Source organism: Nicotiana tabacum, chromosome 7 (assembly GCF_000715075.1).
Source record: "Nicotiana tabacum cultivar K326 chromosome 7, ASM71507v2, whole genome shotgun sequence".
Classification (NCBI taxonomy): Eukaryota; Viridiplantae; Streptophyta; class Magnoliopsida; order Solanales; family Solanaceae; genus Nicotiana; species Nicotiana tabacum.
The window spans coordinates 1252154-1270803 of NC_134086.1; positions in this window are offsets into that span (position 1 = coordinate 1252154).

Below are 18650 nucleotides of genomic sequence, written 5' to 3' on the forward strand. Positions count from 1 at the left end.
TCCAATCAACCTTTTTCCTATAAAACACAAAAAAAAAAGTCCATTTGTCGTGTATCGTATCGCATATAAAGTTGTGTTGATTTTTTTTTTTTTTTTTTTTGGCAATCTGCTAGGTAAGCGTCTAGGGCTAAGTATTTTATTAATAAAAGAACAGAAAAATACAACAAATAGAAAAAGTACAAATAAGGGGGACAATAGCACCAATATTGTTACCCATATGCTGTGTTGATTCCATTATGATGGTTTCCTCTTTAAACAACTGGCTAGCATATAAATTCCAGAATTAGAGGTAGGATAAAAAGAAATATATTAAATTATAGAGCTACATTCGTAATTCTAACATACTACAATAATTGAAAATACAACGCCCCAAAGTAGATCAACAGGACTAACATCCATCCTTGATATAGAACATCTAGTTTTACAAAAACAACTACAGATAGCAACAACACATATATTTCGCTTCAAACAACTCAATCTTTAAACCCAAAATAAGACTTCTAAATTACCTAAAAATTATTAAAATCGAAAAAAAAATATGTAGTGTTGGGGTCTATATAGACTAGTACTGTATTCTGGGCCGGGCTCGGGCCTGGGCCTTCGTGGGCCAAACGGGCCGGGATTCGTGGGCCCGGGCTCTGGCGGTCCCGGCCCTGACGGTCCCGGGCTTCGTGGGCTCACCTGGTGAACCGGCCCGTGACGGGCCTAAGCCCATGTGGTCCTGGGCTAAACGGGCCGGGTTCGTGGGCTTCGCGGGTCTAGCGGGTTTTTTTTTAAGGCAATTTATTGTAGTATCATGGCTATATTAAAAATATATATGTAGTATATATGTAGAAATCTAATTATTAAAGTGCTTGACGAAAAAGAAAAATAACAAAACAATAGTAAAACACTAAATTGTCATGCATAATAAATTAATAACAAAGTACAACATGAAGCATATTAATATATATATATATATATATAGTAAATATATATATAGTATACTAGTATAGAATGTTATGTATATATATTCTCTTGTATATTGTCTTGTAGTATATATTGTATGTTATGTATATATATATCCTCTTATATATTTTCTTGTAGTATATATTGTATGTTATGTATATATATTCTCTTATATATTTTCTTGTAGTATATATATTGTATCTTATGTATATATATTATAACTTATTACTTATATATTTTCTTGTAGTATATATTGTATGTTAGGTGTATATATTACCTTATATATTTTGTATGTTATGTGTATACAAATTTTTTCTAGTATAGCTATTTTAACTATTTTTACTTTATTTCGTTGCAAAAAGAAAATCACAAAAAAAAAATATATAATTTTAGTTTATGTATTTCTCATAAACTTGAAAAATACAAAAAATTGTACTTTATTTTGGTACTTTATATAAATTCGAAAATTACAAAAATATATATATATAATTCTATTAATGTTTTGAAGTCGTTTTAATACAAAAAATATTATTTCATATTTTTGTCTTTATTAAAAAAAACGAAAATTACAAAAAAATAGTTTTATTAATATTTTATAGTTATTTTAACTTTGAAAAAATACAAAAATATTACTTAATATTTTATCTTAATATTTACGAAAATTACAAAAAAAAATAGTTTTATTAATATTTTGTAGCTATTTTAAATCCTTAAAAATATTTAAAAAAAAAAGATATAGTTTTGTTTAAATACTAGTCTTATTTTTGGTAGTTATTTTGCTTACATAGGACTAGTTAAGCAACGTGTTCCTATTTCTCGGGTCCGGGCAAAAGAATAATATTCGGGTTCAAACTACCCGGTTTTAGGCCTAATTTCGGACCTAACCCATAATAAACCGTGTCCAGGACACATGGGGAACCCCACCACGCGTGGGGGACATAAACCTTGAACCCCACCACGCGTGGGGCTCATTTTTCTTGACAAACCCATGTCAAATACACGGACAAACCTGGAAAAGAGGGGACTGGGAATTTTTTTGGGAAAAAGACGGTTCACGCTTCTTCTTCTTAAAGAAGAAGAAGCAGAAACCCTAAGGCCTCCGTCCATAACCACCACCCTAAAACAGCTTCCCCCTTGTCATCAAACCACCCCGTCACCTCCAAGCCATCACCACCTACGTCCGCAACCCCACCAGCTTCCAACCAGCCCCCCCCCCCCCCGACGCCGGAACCCAGCAAAAGGACCCAAACAACCCGTCAGCCACCTTCCTCGTCGGAACTCCATCGTCGACCACGTCCAAACACCAAGCAAAACCCAGCAGCCATCGTCGACCACTATACACGACGTCCTCCGTCGTTACTGTCCCCAACCCACTGTCCAAGCGCCATAACCATCGACGAAAACCACCTCCATCTCGCACCCCGTCGTCACCCCCACCAAACACGACCACTCCTCGATCCTCCATTAAACCCTGTCGAGCAGCAGCTGCTGATGCTGCTGCTGCGTTTCGTTCTTCTCCTCCAAGCAAGTTAAACCCAAAAAACCAGTCGCTACCAGCTTAGTCCTCGACCACGAACGAAGCCCAGCTCTTGTTGCGTCGTCACTGCCCAAACAGCCCGTTGCACCCCCCGTCGTCAAACACTGCCCGTTGGGCCCACAGTCGTCGACCAAACAGTCCGTCAGTGAGGTCGAGTTGAAGTCGAGTTCCAGTCCAAAGTCCAAAAGTTGAGTTGAGGTCCGGTTCGTCGAGTTTGTTCCGGGGTTTGCGTTGTTGTTCCTTGTTCAGTGAAGTCCGGTTCGAGTTCCGTAGGAAGCACTGTTTGTCGTTCTAGGGTTGTCGAGGTTCGAAGGTTGGTGTTCTTCGTCCCTTGTTTCATTTTGTTCGTTTCGCATGTTATGATTCAAGGCACATGAGAGTATTTGATATTGACGAATGTCGACAATGCAATTTTGTTGTTTTGTTAAAAATGTTTATTTTTATGGATAGTTACTGCATGTTTAAAGTGAATGTGAGAATGTATGAACGGTTTGCGAGTCATCTTGGTTGAATCGTTTTTTTATTTTACCATGGATATTATTATTTATTAGAATCGTTGTTTTCATTTAACCTCAGATGACGTCATGGGTAGAAAATCTTAATTATTTTTAGGCTTGCCTTTAATAAAAATGAGACGAGCCTCGAAAAAAATGCACAAATTGCGGGGCCCTCACAAAATATATGTATTAAATACTTAGATTCCGAGATGGGCCATTTAACAAATTTCACGGCCCTCCCCAAAAACAATAATGCGTTGGTTGCTTTAGGCGCGTCTTAATAATGTATCTCCCTGAACTCGGGTGCACATTTATGTGACCCAAATCCAAATCTCAACGAAATCGAAATGTGTCTATAACCACGGGTGCATTGATTGTGACGTGGTATGAGATGCATTTCCATGACGTTGCAAATTCCTTTTTTTTAATAATGAATGAGATGAGCCTCGCCAAATAAAAATGCAAATTGCGGGGCCCTCAATAATTAGTCATAATAAATACTTAGAATTTGGGATGGACCGTTTAGTGAATTTCACTGCCTTCCCTAAAGATAATAACGCGTTAGCCTCTTTAGACGCAATTTAATCAAATTACTTTCTTAAACTCGGGTGTGCATTTCATGCGACCCAAATCCAAATCCTAAAACATCAAATAAAATATGTTTCGGATTGTGGGTGCATTTCATGTGACACAGTCCAAAGATATGTTTTAAGCGATGTTCACATTCCTAAAAAATAATGATAATAAAGTGGTAAAAGATAAAATTTGCACATGGTTCATAATTGTATTAAAAATCAGATAAATAAGCCGAATATAACAGTTGAGCGACCGTGCTAGAACCACGGAACTCGGGAATGCCTAACACCTTCTCCCGGGTTAACAGAATTCCTTATCCGGATTTCTGGTACGCAGACTATAATATAGAGTCATTATTTTCCTCGATTCGGGATTAAAATTGGTGACTTGGGACACCCTAAATCCCCCAAGTGGCGACTCTGAAATAATTAAACCAATCCCGTTTCGATTGTCCTTTAATTGGAAAAAACTCCCCTGCGCCCCCTCGGGTGCGGAAAAAGGAGGTGTGACAGCTCTGGCGACTCCGCTGGGGACTGACCCAGAGCCACTGGTTCAGGGTTAAGAATTCGAGCTTAAAATAATTGTTATTATTTGGCTTTATCTATTATCTGATTTTTACATGTTTGAGCCTAATGTGTTAAATGCTGCTTTTACCGCTTTGATATTATTTGAACTGTATATAAACTGTGCCGAAACCCATATCCTTTCTGAGTCTTCTGAATCATGAAGAAGGGTGTACTTCGTACGACTTCTTTTCTGTATAGTGTCAAATCCCAATTTAGAACGAGGTTCGGACAAGTTGCTAAGCCGGTGAAGCTTCTGTATTCCCGGTACGCTGCCCCCCTCGGCTCGAGCTGTCCGCTCGGGTAAGCCAGGTCTAGAACAAACACCCAGGTCTGAACCTAGTATAACAAAGCCACATGCCGGATCCCTAGTAGGAACGTTTATTTGCATCATGTGCATTTGACTTAGGGGACTCAACACAGGGGTTGGGTCCGTCTAGGACAAGCAACCTGAAAATAATAGACCATCTTATGGCATCCTATGTGCTACATGTTGTATTCAGTCAAGGGCGAATGGGTCATTTGGTCATTTCCAGCATGATGTTATTTTAATCAAAGCATGGGGAACATTTGTGGAATCCAAGAAGCCTTGGAATTCCCTATGTCCCCCACGCTTGCTTTTTGGAAAACACATGGGGAACATTTGTGGAATCCAAGAAGTCTTGGAATTCCCATATGTCCCCCACGCTTCATATGTTGGGAAAAGCGCATGGGGAGCATTTGCGGAATCCAAGAAGTCTTGGAAATCGTTATGTCTCCCACGCCACATTTTTGAAAATAATAATAAATATAAAAAAATAAAAATACATATAAAAACAAAGCATGGAAATTCAAAAGATTTTGTATGTCTTCATCATTTTCCACGAATTAAAAAAAAACTTGAAAAAAAATGAGAAAATAACAGTGTAGAGATATAACTACTTATTTTTATAAAAAAAAAAAAAACGAATGTCCGAGTAGTATCGAAACTCTGCCGAAATTTTGAAAATGAAAAAAAATGTCTTATTAGTTTGTTATATTAAAAGCAAAGGAAAAATAGAAAAAAATCATCATTGTTCTTTCAAAAAAAAAATAGAAAAAAAATATAGTTTGTTTTGCCATGAAAAGAGTCTTATTTTTTTTATTTTTTTTTTAAAAAAAATGTTTTTTTATTCGTTTATGAAAATGCAAAAATAAAAAAATAATAAAAGAGTCTTTCTTTATTTGTCACAAATAAATATGTATATATATATAAATCCAAAAAGTTTTTTTTTAAATTTCCAAAAAAAAATATATATATGTCTTTATTTGTTGCAAATATATATATATATATATATATATATATATATATATATATATATATGTCTTTATTTGTTGCAAAAATATTTGTCTTGCCAAAAAGTCTAGAAAAGTTTTTAGACCCCCAATTTTCAAAACAATAAAAATCCAAAAATATTTTCCATTATGGACTTCTTTAGAAAGTCATTCTAATTGTTTTTTTTTAAAACAAAAAATAATAATAATAATAAAAAAGAAAATCCGAAAATATTTTGATTCTTCTTTCAAAATTGAAAAGAAAATTCAAAATTCAAAAAAATATTTTGAGAAGCATTTCTTTTATTAAAGGTAAAATTCCGAAAAATATTTTCTTCTTTTCTTTAGAATAAAAAAAAGCGAAAATTCAAAAAATATATATCTTAGAAGTCTTTCTTTTAAAAAAGGATCAATCAAAAATCCAAAAAAAAATATACTTCATTTCTTCTTTTAAAGTAGTTCTTTCATAAATTCAAAAAAGTTTAGTTCATCTACTTATTCCTGATTGCCCGAACTACGCGGGTTTGATTCTCACCGGATGTGAGATACGTAGGCAACCCTCATCGGGTCCAACCCCACCTTTTGCTAAAAAAACCAAAAACAAACAAATAATGAAAAACATGTCGAATTTTAAAAGAGTCGTAAATAAGTCAGGTGATGTTGTTTTGTCATAAATAGTCGAATGTTCCCGAAAGGGACGCCGAAAGGCTGACTTTGCGTAAACAGCCACCTTTTTGGGTCATTTTTTTAAAAAGATTTGGTCCAGTTGACCCACACAGCCTTAAAAATCTTCGTCTCCGGGACGTTGAAAGGCCGTGCTTGCAATATTGAGTTTTCTAATTTGAAAAACGACAAAAGAGTCATAAATAAGTCAGGTGATGTTGTTTTGTCATAAATAGTCGAATGTTCCCGAAAGGGACGCCGGAAGGCTGACTTTGCATAAATAGCCACCTTCGGGTCATGTTTAGAATTTTTGGTCCAAGTTGACCCACACAGCCTTATAAATCTTCGTCCCCGAGGCGCTGAAGGGCCGTGTTTACAACGCCAAGTATTTTATTGTAATTTGAAAAGAAAAAAAATCAAAGAGTCAGCGGTCATGTGAATACCGTCTTTTTTCATAATAAGCCGAGCCAGCTTCGGCCGCATCTTAAACCGTTCTTGCCGAAATAGCCTTAGAGTATCTTTCAGTTGTCAAAAGGTTATTTTCGTAAAAGAATGGACAAGTTTGTAAAGTGTCGAAATAATCCTCCCCGGCCTCAAAATTCATGTGAAATTTGGAAGGGGCCACATTTGCAAAAAATAACCATTTGGTTGCATTTGTCGAACAGAGAAAGGGAGCTGGAATTTTGTTTTTGAGTCTACCAATCTTTTGATTAGAACATGCGGGTTGTTTGATTTTCAAGTTTGCGGGTCATCTTTAAATCCTTGAAACCCAGTTTGTTTCAATATGAAAATTGAAAAAATGTTCATTATTGTTTATCTTTTATTGGTCCGAACTACGCAAGGTCTGATTCATGCGGGGTCATGATACGTAGGCAATCTCCATAAGATTCGACCACAACAAAAAAAGAAATGAAAAAAAAAGAAATGGGAAAAAGAAAAAGAAAAATAAATAAATAAATAAATAAATAAATAAATATATATATATATTGATAATAATAAGGACCGACTGAGTCCATTCTAACATATTTGGTTTTGAATTGTGAAGAAAGTTGAGGTGGTTGGTTTGTGCCTCAAAGAAAATGACAACTAACGTCGAAGCTGTTACAAGTGCTCCAGAGACTCAGAGTGGGAAGGTTCCTCGTCATGAGTCACAATTTGCGACACAACAAGAGCAGTACCACTCTCCTGAGTACCACTCGTACTCGTTTGATCTTGCTGCAAAAACTGAGAAGCCTGCCCGAAAGATGGTACAGGAAGAAATGACCCGAAGAGTGAAAAGCTTAGAACAATGGTTGGAGAACATGCAAGGGTTGGCAGGCCAAAAGAGTGATGCCTTCAAAGATCTATGTATGTTCCCCGATGTCCACTTGCCGCCTGGTTTCAAGACCCCCAAATTTGAAAAGTACGATGGACATGGAGATCCCATAGCCCACCTGAAAAGGTATTGCAATCAACTGAGAGGGGCAGGAAGAAATGAAAAATTGTTGATGGCTTATTTTGTGGAAAGCCTTACGGGAGTAGCCTCCGAATGGTTTATGGATCAAGACACGTCTCGCTGGCATGTCTGGGATGACATGGCACAGGCCTTTGTCAGACAGTTCCAATACAACATCGACATTCCCCCAGACCGCATGTCCCTTTCAAACCTGAAGAAGAAACCAAGTGAAAGTTTCAGGGAATATGCCATAAAATGGAGAGAGCAAGCAGCTCGAGTTAAGCCACCCATGGATGACCACGAGCTAATTATTGTCTTCCTTCAGGCGCAAGAGCCAGATTACTTTCAAAACATGGTGTCCGCAGTTGGCAAAACCTTCTCGGAAGCAATCAAAATTGGAGAAATGGTAGAGAATGGTCTTAAGACAGGCATAATTATAAGTCAAGCTGTTCTTAAAGCCGCAACTCAGGCTGTCCGGGTTGAGTCAGATAATCTTAGCGACACAAATGAGGAGATTGAAGAAATCATGATGACATCAGGGTCTAGAAGAGGTCCCAGGAGAATATCTCGAGGGTATGACCAGCCTCCTCAAATTTTTTATGGCTCCCCTGAGCAGTATTATCCACCTCAGGACGCTCAATACTCTGTCGCCCCACCTCAGTATGTTGTCCAGCCACCAAAACACCCCAGGAGGCGAGCACGAGCATCACAAAATCTCCAGAAGTCTCCACAAAATTTTCAGATGCCCTATAACCCACAGCCAAGCCAGTGGTATAAAGGGGAACAAAGGTTGAAAGATAATTTTACACCAATAGGAGAGTCCTATGAAAGCTTATTTGAGAAATTAAAGAATCATGACATGATTGCACCTATTCCTCCAAATCGTGTGGACCCACGTGCAAGAAGCTTTGACCCTTCTAAAAGGTGTGAATACCATTCCAATGTCCAGGGGCACAATGTTGAAAGCTGTCGGGATTTGAAAAGAGAAATAGAAAGAATGATCCAAGAAGGGCGGATTGTGATCAATAACAGTAACATAGAGCACTCGAACCCTATCGAGAACTTGTTGACAGAGGGTGACGAGGTTGAAGCTGGTAGTATTGATGCAAAGCTCAGTGGCTAAAATGCCAATTTTGATAAAGTGGGAGGACGTTTTGTTCCTTGGTCAGCAAGAGAGAAGCTTGTGGTGGCTCATTTTGTTGTCATTTCTGTTGTTCGGATTATTAGGGTTATGAGTCGGATGTTGTCTTGTCCAGTTTGTTTTTAGGATTTTTGTTCTGGATTGTTTTGCTTGTTTTGTTATTTAAACCATTTCACCGGTAGTCTAATACAAAGTCCAGTCTTTTATTATTTCCAGTCATCTTTTTGTTTAGTCCTTTTACCATTTTTGTTCGATGCCGATTCTAGGGACATGACATGCGCACACACTTTGGGCCTAGTCTTTAAAGTTAATCATAAAACCCTGGAAAGGCGATCAGACCATTTAAGAAAATAAGGACGGTTTGAGATTATTCAGTGCCCGAGTCATGTGGAACTGGGGCAAGTCAAACACAAAGAAAACCGTTAAAGAAAGATTCGTCTAAATTGGCATGAGGGTCGTTCATAATAATGAGAATGAGAGTGTCGCCCAACGGTGCTTTAGAAGTGACAAATGAACAAACAGATGTTGAATATAATTGTCAAGTCCAGCACCATCAGAAGAGACTACAAATTTAAATCGTGTTGTTTGCATTTGGCATATTTTGAAGACTGGAATGACGAAGGCATTTTGTTCTGCTACCCAAACACTTTATCCTTCGTTACCCCTTTTGAGCCTTATTTATTTTTCTTTCATACCCCTCGTTCGGAATCAGTAACAACGAAAAAAAAAGAGAAAGAAAGAAAACAACAAAACGAAAAAAGAGAGAAAAAAAAAGAGAAAAAGAAAAGAAAAGAAAATTGATAACAAAAAAAAAGAATCAAATGAAAAAGAGGAATTGGGAACTACGTTTGACCTGATTCCTCAAAGAGGATACGTAGCGCTTCACGGCTCGGTCATAGTTTTGAAAAACGAAGAAATCATCAATTAAAATATCCCCAAGCAAGAAACTGGGGCAAAAAGTTGCGTTTGATGTAAATAAATCTAATTCCGAAGGTTGTAACTAATAACCCAAAATTAATGTATTTTTGAGCCTTTTATACCCTTTCTTTCTAACCTATCCAAAACCCACATTACGGTCCCAAAGAAAGACCTTCTGATCATTCTTCAAAAGATGCCAAGTCAGACAAATGAAGAGTCTTACCGGCGAACATAACATTCTGTTCCACAGCAGAAAGGACTCTAATCTCCAACAGAAAGAGTCATACCGGCAACACTCCAAATCCCCCCAGCTGGAGAGAGATATAAAACGAGAGAGTCTTATTGGTGAAAACCTTCACAGGCACCATAAGGCGATGAAAGCTGAGAGAAAAGCCAAAAGTGAGAGAGACTTGATAGTGAAAACCCTTCGGGCACTACAAGTCGAATAAGATCAAGAATCAGATGGGGAATCACCAATTGAAGATCTTGAAAGATGATTGACGGCAGAGGATAGGCCACATACGCATGTCATGGCCATTAGAGTCGGTATCTGCGTTTGATAGGTTTTTATTTATAGTTTCTTTTGTAAAAGAGTCACCGTTTCCTTTGTCTTTTATTTTGTTTCTGCTATCTTTCTCCTTTCATAAAAAATTTCCCCAATAGAGTCTGTCCGGTCAGAACAAGTATGAAATGACTTTAAAATATGCCATCAGCTTTCCAAAATGAGATCTGACTAGTATATCCAAATGGTATAGTCAGCAAGGAACAAGCGCGAGGCCAGTGCCAATAAAGATATCCCCAGCAAAGAGGAATTGACAAAAGGATTGACGAGCGTCAAGAGAGATATCCTTGCCAAAACCAAGGTTATAAACCTCAAAGGCCAAGGCCCATGAACAGAGCAAGGAGAGCAGTGAGCATGATTTGGCGAAATCCATACTAGACTAAAAGGTCGGGGAAATGCCAGTTTCCAAGCTATGCCACAAAAGAAGAGGGATATCCCCCAGCAGGAAGGGATTATCCCCAGCACATAAGATAATCCCCAACAAGTTGTGGAGCACAGAGAAAGGGAGGAGAAAAGGAAAGCCATCCCAGTAGGAGTATCACAACCAACCACCATGTTTTAAACTAACAAATTTTGTTTGATTTGAAGCAGGTAGCGGAAATGGCATTGATGCCAGAACTGCATGCCACAAGGGGTATTATCAAACTGGGGCAGAAAATTTTCCTTCCATTTAGAAAATTTTCTGGAAGTCAGGTACCCCCAGCTGATAACATTTTACCCCCAGCAGGTAAGTAAATAATTCCTCAACAGTGTTATCCCTAGCAGTTGCGATGGGTCTAACACAAGGTTGAAAAGTCGGTATCCTCAGCGGTTAGACTTCAAAGGAGGAAGCTAATAATAATAATAATAATAATAATAAATAAATAAATAAATAAAAAGAATAATAATAAAAAATGGGGAAGGTAGAAAATGAAAATTCATCCCAATCCCCAGCAAGTATTCGAGGTAAGACATTTTCAAGTCTTAAAGATATTTTGGGTTCATCCGCCCTCAAATAGGATATGTCGGGTTCATCCGCCCTCAAATAGGATATGTTGGGTTCATCCGCCCTCAAATAGGATATGTTGGGTTCATCCGCCCTCAAATAGGATATGTTGGGTTCATCCGCCCTCAAATAGGATATGTTGGGTTCATCCGCCCTCAAATAGGATATGTTGGGTTAATCCGCCCTCAAATAGGATCTGTCGGGTTCATCCGCCCTCAAATAGGATCTGTTGGGTTCATCCGCCCTCAAATAGGATATGTTGGGTTCATCCGCCCTCAAATAGGATCTGTCGGGTTCATCCGCCCTCAAATAGGATATGTCGGGTTCATCCGCCCTCAAATAGGATCTGTTGGGTTCATCCGCCCTCAAATAGGATATGTTGGGTTCATCCGCCCTCAAATAGGATCTGTCGGGTTCATCCGCCCTCAAATAGGATCTGTTGGGTTCATCCGCCCTCAAATAGGATATGTTGGGTTCATCCGCCCTCAAATAGGATATGTTGGGTTCATCCGCCCTCAAATAGGATATGTTGGGTTAATCCGCCCTCAAATAGGATCTGTCGGGTTCATCCGCCCTCAAATAGGATCTGTTGGGTTCATCCGCCCTCAAATAGGATATGTCGGGTTCATCCGCCCTCAAATAGGATATGTTGGGTTCATCCGCCCTCAAATAGGATATGTTGGTTTCAGTCTTTTTATTTTAAGTGTTGAAGTTGGGAGCCCGCCCAGATAATAGAGGCATACATTCAGTCTTTTATTTTCAAGTGTTGAAGTTGGGAGCCCGCCCAGATAACAGAGGCATACATTTCAGTCTTTACGTTTCAAGTATTGAAGTTGGGAGCCCGCCCAGATAACAGAGGCATACATTTCCTTCCTAAGTTGATTTCACCAATAGGAGACGCACTTCCTAAGTTAAGTTCACCAATAGGAGACGCACTTCCTAAAAAGTTTCACCGATAGGAGACGCACTTCCTAAGTTAAGTTTTACCAATAGGAGACGCACTTCCTAGATCCATTGTACCAATAGGAGACGCACTTCCTAAGTTTATTGTATCCAATAGGAGATGCATTTCCTCCTAAGTGGTTGTTAAAGATAAAAAAAAAACAAAACAAAAAATGACCTAGTCTGATGAACCTTCTCCTAGGATCAAAATCTTAGTCTGATGAATTTTTCTCCTAAGGTAGAGACCTAGTCTGACGAACCTTCTCCTAGGATCAAAATCTTAGTCTGATGAATCTTTCTCCTAAGATAACCAAAAAACAAAAAATGACCTAGTCTGATGAACCTTCTCCTAGGATCAAAATCTTAGTCTGATGAATTTTTCTCCTAAGGTAGAGACCTAGTCTGACGAACCTTCTCCTAGGATCAAAATCTTAGTCTGATGAATCTTTCTCCTAAGATAACCAAAAAACAAAAAAAACCTAGTCTGATGAACCTTCTCCTAGGATCAAAATCTTAGTCTGACGAATTTTTCTCCTAAGATAGAGACCTAGTCTGACGAACCTTCTCCTAGGATCCAAATCTTAGTCTGATGAATCTTTCTCCTAAGATAACCAAAAAACAAAAAATGACCTAGTCTGATGAACCTTCTCCTAGTATCAAAATCTTAGTCTGATGAATTTTTCTCCTAAGGTAGAGACCTAGTCTGACGAACCTTCTCCTAGGATCAAAATCTTAGTCTGATGAATCTTTCTCCTAAGATAACCAAAAAACAAAAAAAACCTAGTCTGATGAACCTTCTCCTAGGATCAAAATCTTAGTCTGACGAATTTTTCTCCTAAGATAGAGACCTAGTCTGACGAACCTTCTCCTAGGATCCAAATCTTAGTCTGATGAATCTTTCTCCTAAGATAACCAAAAAACAAAAAATGACCTAGTCTGATGAACCTTCTCCTAGGATCAAAATCTTAGTCTGATGAATCTTTCTCCTAAGATAGAGACCTAGTCTAACGAACCTTCTCCTAAGATCAAAATCTTAGTCTGATGAATCTTTCTCCTAAGATAACCAAAAAACAAAAAAACCTAGTCTGATGAACCTTCTCCTAGGATCAAAATCTTAGTCTGACGAATTTTTCTCCTAAGATAGAGACCTAGTCTGACGAACCTTCTCCTAGGATCCAAATCTTAGTCTGATGAATCTTTCTCCTAAGATAACCAAAAAACAAAAAATGACCTAGTCTGATGAACTTTCTCCTAGGATCAAAATCTTAGTCTGATGAATCTTTCTCCTAAGATACCAAAAAGAAAAGACCTAGTCTGATGAACCTTCTCCTAGGATCAAAATCTTAGTCTGGCGAATTTTTCTCCTAAGATAGAGACCTAGTCTGACGAACCTTCTCCTAGGATCAAAATCTTAGTCCGATGAATCTTTCTCCTAAGATGCTAAAAAAAACCATTTTGAAAAAAAAGAGTCATTTTCCTAAATCCAGGCGCCCACCTGTATAACGAGAGGAATACATTCAGTCTTTACTTTTCAGGTGTTGAAATTGGGAGCCCGCCCAAAGAACAGAGGCATACATTCCAGTCTTTAAATTTCTTGTCAGGCACCCACTTGTATAACGAGAGGAATACATTTCAGTCTTTTTCATTACAAGTGTTGAAGTTGGGAGCCCGCCCATAGAACAGAGGAATACATTTCAGTCCTTACATTTCAAGCATTGAAGTTAGGCGTCCACCTGTATAACAAGGGAATACATCCTAATCTAGTGTTTAGTTCACTCTCAGCACTGCATCAGTAGTATCAGTGGGCTACGATTTTGCTAACGACTCACAAACCTTCCCAGTGCAAACTGAGTTAGGAAATTTTGTTTGTTTTGTTTGTTTTGATTGTCAGGGGCCTGCCCGTAGAGCAGAAGATTGTTATATGTCAAAGATTGAAGAAGTTAGGGGTCCGCCTATAGAACAGCGGGATCGTTCAAAGTCAAGCCGTAACCCATTGGAAGGCAGAAGGCTACAACAAAAATCCCCAGCACTCAATCCAAGATAGAAGCAACAAGAAGCTCGCCCCAAGAATGCAAGTCAACAGTCTGAGAGGGTCAACAAAAGCTAGTCACAAAAACAAAAAAAACAAAAAAAAAAGAAGAAAAAGAAGAAAAATGAATGAATCCAAAGCACGGAAGTGGAGAACAGATGTGATCTGCTCAAGAACTAACGCCTACAACTAGCAAGTATCAAGGTTCAAATCCAAAGTCTGTATGAAGCACCATTCAAAACTCAAGATCAAGTTTCAAAGACTTAGAGATAGGAATCCTTGTAACTAGTAGCTGATAGGTTTAGTTAGTCTTTTTCAGTTTTCATTTTTGTTGTAATGACAGGACCGCGGACCGAAACCTCAACGGAACGGCACCTCGATCGGCTCTTCACCTCGGTACACTTCACTATCTCCCTCATATCCGAACTGCACGTGGCCTGATTCCTGTATAACCAAGGATATGTAGGCAGCTCAGATACCAGGGCTCGGCCACATTCCCTCCCTTTCCTTAAGTGTAGTCCGTCCAAGTAATGGTCGGGTCAAAAACACGTTTAGTCGTTCTTTGTCGGAAAACTCTTCGTGTTTCCAGTCAAAGAGGGGCAGCTGTAAGCACGTGATTTTTGACCCTCCCCGAGAATTTTCACATTTTTAGTGTGAATATGTGAAATTGGTTCTAGTATAGCTATTTTAACTATTTTTACTTTATTTCGTTGCAAAAAGAAAATCACAAAAAAAAAATATATAATTTTAGTTTATGTATTTCTCATAAACTTGAAAAATACAAAAAATTGTACTTTATTTTGGTACTTTATATAAATTCGAAAATTACAAAAATATATATATATAATTCTATTAATGTTTTGAAGTCGTTTTAATACAAAAAATATTATTTCATATTTTTGTCTTTATTAAAAAAAACGAAAATTACAAAAAAATAGTTTTATTAATATTTTATAGTCATTTTAACTTTGAAAAAAAATACAAAAATATTACTTCATTTTTTATCTTAATATTTACGAAAATTACAAAAAAAAAAATAGTTTTATTAATATTTTGTAGCTATTTTAAATCCTTAAAAATATTTAAAAAAAAAAGATATAGTTTTGTTAAATACTAGTCTTATTTTTGGTAGTTATTTTGCTTACATAGGATTAGTTAAGCAACGTTTTTCTATTTCTCGGGTCCGGGCAAAAGAATAATATTCGGGTTCAAACTACCCGGTTTTAGGCCTAATTTCGGACCTAACCCATAATAAACCGTGTCCAGGACACATGGGGAACCCCACCACGCGTGGGGGACATAAACCTTGAACCCCACCACGCGTGGGGCTCATTTTTCTTGACAAACCCATGTCAAATACACGGACAAACCTGGAAAAGAGGGGACTGGGAATTTTTTTGGGAAAAAGACGGTTCACGCTTCTTCTTCTTAAAGAAGAAGAAGCAGAAACCCTAAGGCCTCCGTCCATAACCACCACCCTAAAACAGCTTCCCCCTCCTTGTCATCAAACCACCCCGTCACCTCCAAGCCATCACCACCTACGTCCGCAACCCCACCAGCTTCCAACCAGCCCCCCCCCGACGCCGGAACCCAGCAAAAGGACCCAAACAACCCGTCAGCCACCTTCCTCGTCGGAACTCCATCGTCGACCACGTCCAAACACCAAGCAAAACCCAGCAGCCATCGTCGACCACTATACACGACGTCCTCCGTCGTTACTGTCCCCAACCCACTGTCCAAGCGCCATAACCATCGACGAAAACCACCTCCATCTCGCACCCCGTCGTCACCCCCACCAAACACGACCACTCCTCGATCCTCCATTAAACCCTGTCGAGCAGCAGCTGCTGATGCTGCTGCTGCGTTTCGTTCTTCTCCTCCAAGCAAGTTAAACCCAAAAAACCAGTCGCTACCAGCTTAGTCCTCGACCACGAACGAAGCCCAGCTCTTGTTGCGTCGTCACTGCCCAAACAGCCCGTTGCACCCCCCGTCGTCAAACACTGCCCGTTGGGCCCACAGTCGTCGACCAAACAGTCCGTCAGTGAGGTCGAGTTGAAGTCGAGTTCCAGTCCAAAGTCCAAAAGTTGAGTCGAGGTCCGGTTCGTCGAGTTTGTTCCGGGGTTTGCGTTGTTGTTCCTTGTTCAGTGAAGTCCGGTTCGAGTTCCGTAGGAAGCACTGTTTGTCGTTCTAGGGTTGTCGAGGTTCAAAGGTTGGTGTTCTTCATCCCTTGTTTCATTTTGTTCGTTTCGCATGTTATGATTCAAGGCACATGAGAGTATTTGATATTGATGAATGTCGATAATGCAATTTTGTTGTTTTGTTAAAAATGTTTATTTTTATGGATAGTTACTGCATGTTTAAAGTGAATGTGAGAATGTATGAACGGTTTGCGAGTCATCTTGGTTGAATCGTTTTTTTATTTTACCATGGATATTATTATTTATTAGAATCGTTGTTTTCATTTAACCTCAGATGACGTCATGGGTAGAAAATCTTAATTATTTTTAGGCTTGCCTTTAATAAAAATGAGACGAGCCTCGAAAAAAATGCACAAATTGCGGGGCCCTCACAAAATATATGTATTAAATACTTAGATTCCGGGATGGGCCATTTAACAAATTTCACGGCCCTCCCCAAAAACAATAATGCGTTGGTTGCTTTAGGCGCGTCTTAATAATGTATCTCCCTGAACTCGGGTGCACATTTATGTGACCCAAATCCAAATCTCAACGAAATCGAAATGTGTCTATAACCACGGGTGCATTGATTGTGACGTGGTATGAGATGCATTTCCATGACGTTGCAAATTCCTTTTTTTAATAATGAATGAGACGAGCCTCGCCAAATAAAAATGCAAATTGTGGGGCCCTCAATAATTAGTCATAATAAATACTTAGAATTTGGGATGGACCGTTTAGTGAATTTCACTGCCTTCCCTAAAGATAATAACGCGTTAGCCTCTTTAGACGCAATTTAATCAAATTACTTTCTTAAACTCGGGTGTGCATTTCATGCGACCCAAATCCAAATCCTAAAACATCAAATAAAATATGTTTCGGATTGTGGGTGCATTTCATGTGACACAGTCCAAAGATATGTTTTAAGCGATGTTCACATTCCTAAAATATAATGATAATAAAGCGGTAAAAGATAAAATTTGCACATGGTTCATAATTGTATTAAAAATCAGATAAATAAGCCGAATATAACAGTTGAGCGACCGTGCTAGAACCACGGAACTCGGGAATGCCTAACACCTTCTCCCGGGTTAACAGAATTCCTTATCCGGATTTCTGGTACGCAGACTATAATATAGAGTCATTATTTTCCTCGATTCGGGATTAAAATTGGTGACTTGGGACACCCTAAATCTCCCAAGTGGCGACTCTGAAATAATTAAACCAATCCCGTTTCGATTGTCCTTTAATTGGAAAAAACTCCCTGCGCCCCCTCGGGCGCGTAAAAAGGAGGTGTGACATGCCTTAATGTGTTTTCTTACCTTCAGTCATTATTTATATTTAGTATATATTGTATGTTATGTATATATATATCCCCTTGTATATTTTCTTGTAGTATATATTGTTGTTATGTATATATATTCTCTTGTATATTGTCTTGTAGTATATATTGTATGTTATGTATATATATTCTCTTATATATTGTCTTGTAGTATATATTGTATGTTATGTATATATATTCTCTTGTATATTTTCTTGTAGTATATATTATATGTTATGTATATATATTCTCTTATATATTGTCTTGTAGTATATATTGTATGTTATGTATATATATTCTCTTATATATTGTCTTGTAGTATATATTGTATGTTAAGTATATATATATCCTCTTATATATTTTGTTGTAGTATATATTGTATGTTATGTATATATATTCTCTTGTATATTATCTTGTAGTATATATTGTATATTATGTATATATTCTCTTGTATATTGTCTTGTAGTATATATTGTATGTTATGTATATATATTCTCTTGTATATTGTCTTGTAGTATATATTGTATGTTATGTATATATATATATCCTCTTATATATTTTCTTGTAGTATATATTGTATGTTATGTTGTATATTGTCTTATAGTATATATTGTATGTTATGTATATATATTCTCTTGTATATTTTCTTGTAGTATATATTGTATGTTATGTATATATATATCCTCTTATATATGTTGTTGTAGTATATATTGTATGTTATGTATATATATTCTCTTGTATATTGTCTTGTAGTATATATTGTATGTTATGTATATATATTCTCTTATATATTGTCTTGTAGTATATATTGTATGTTATGTATATATATTCTCTTGTATATTTTCTTGTAGTATATATATTGTATCTTATGTATATATATTCTCTTGTATATTGTCTTGTAGTATATATTGTATGTTATGTATATATATTCTCTTGTATATTGTCTTGTAGTATATATTGTATGTTATGTATATATATTCTCTTATATAGTGTCTTGTAGTATATATTGTATGTTATGTATATATATTCTCTTGTATATTGTCTTGTAGTATATATTGTATGT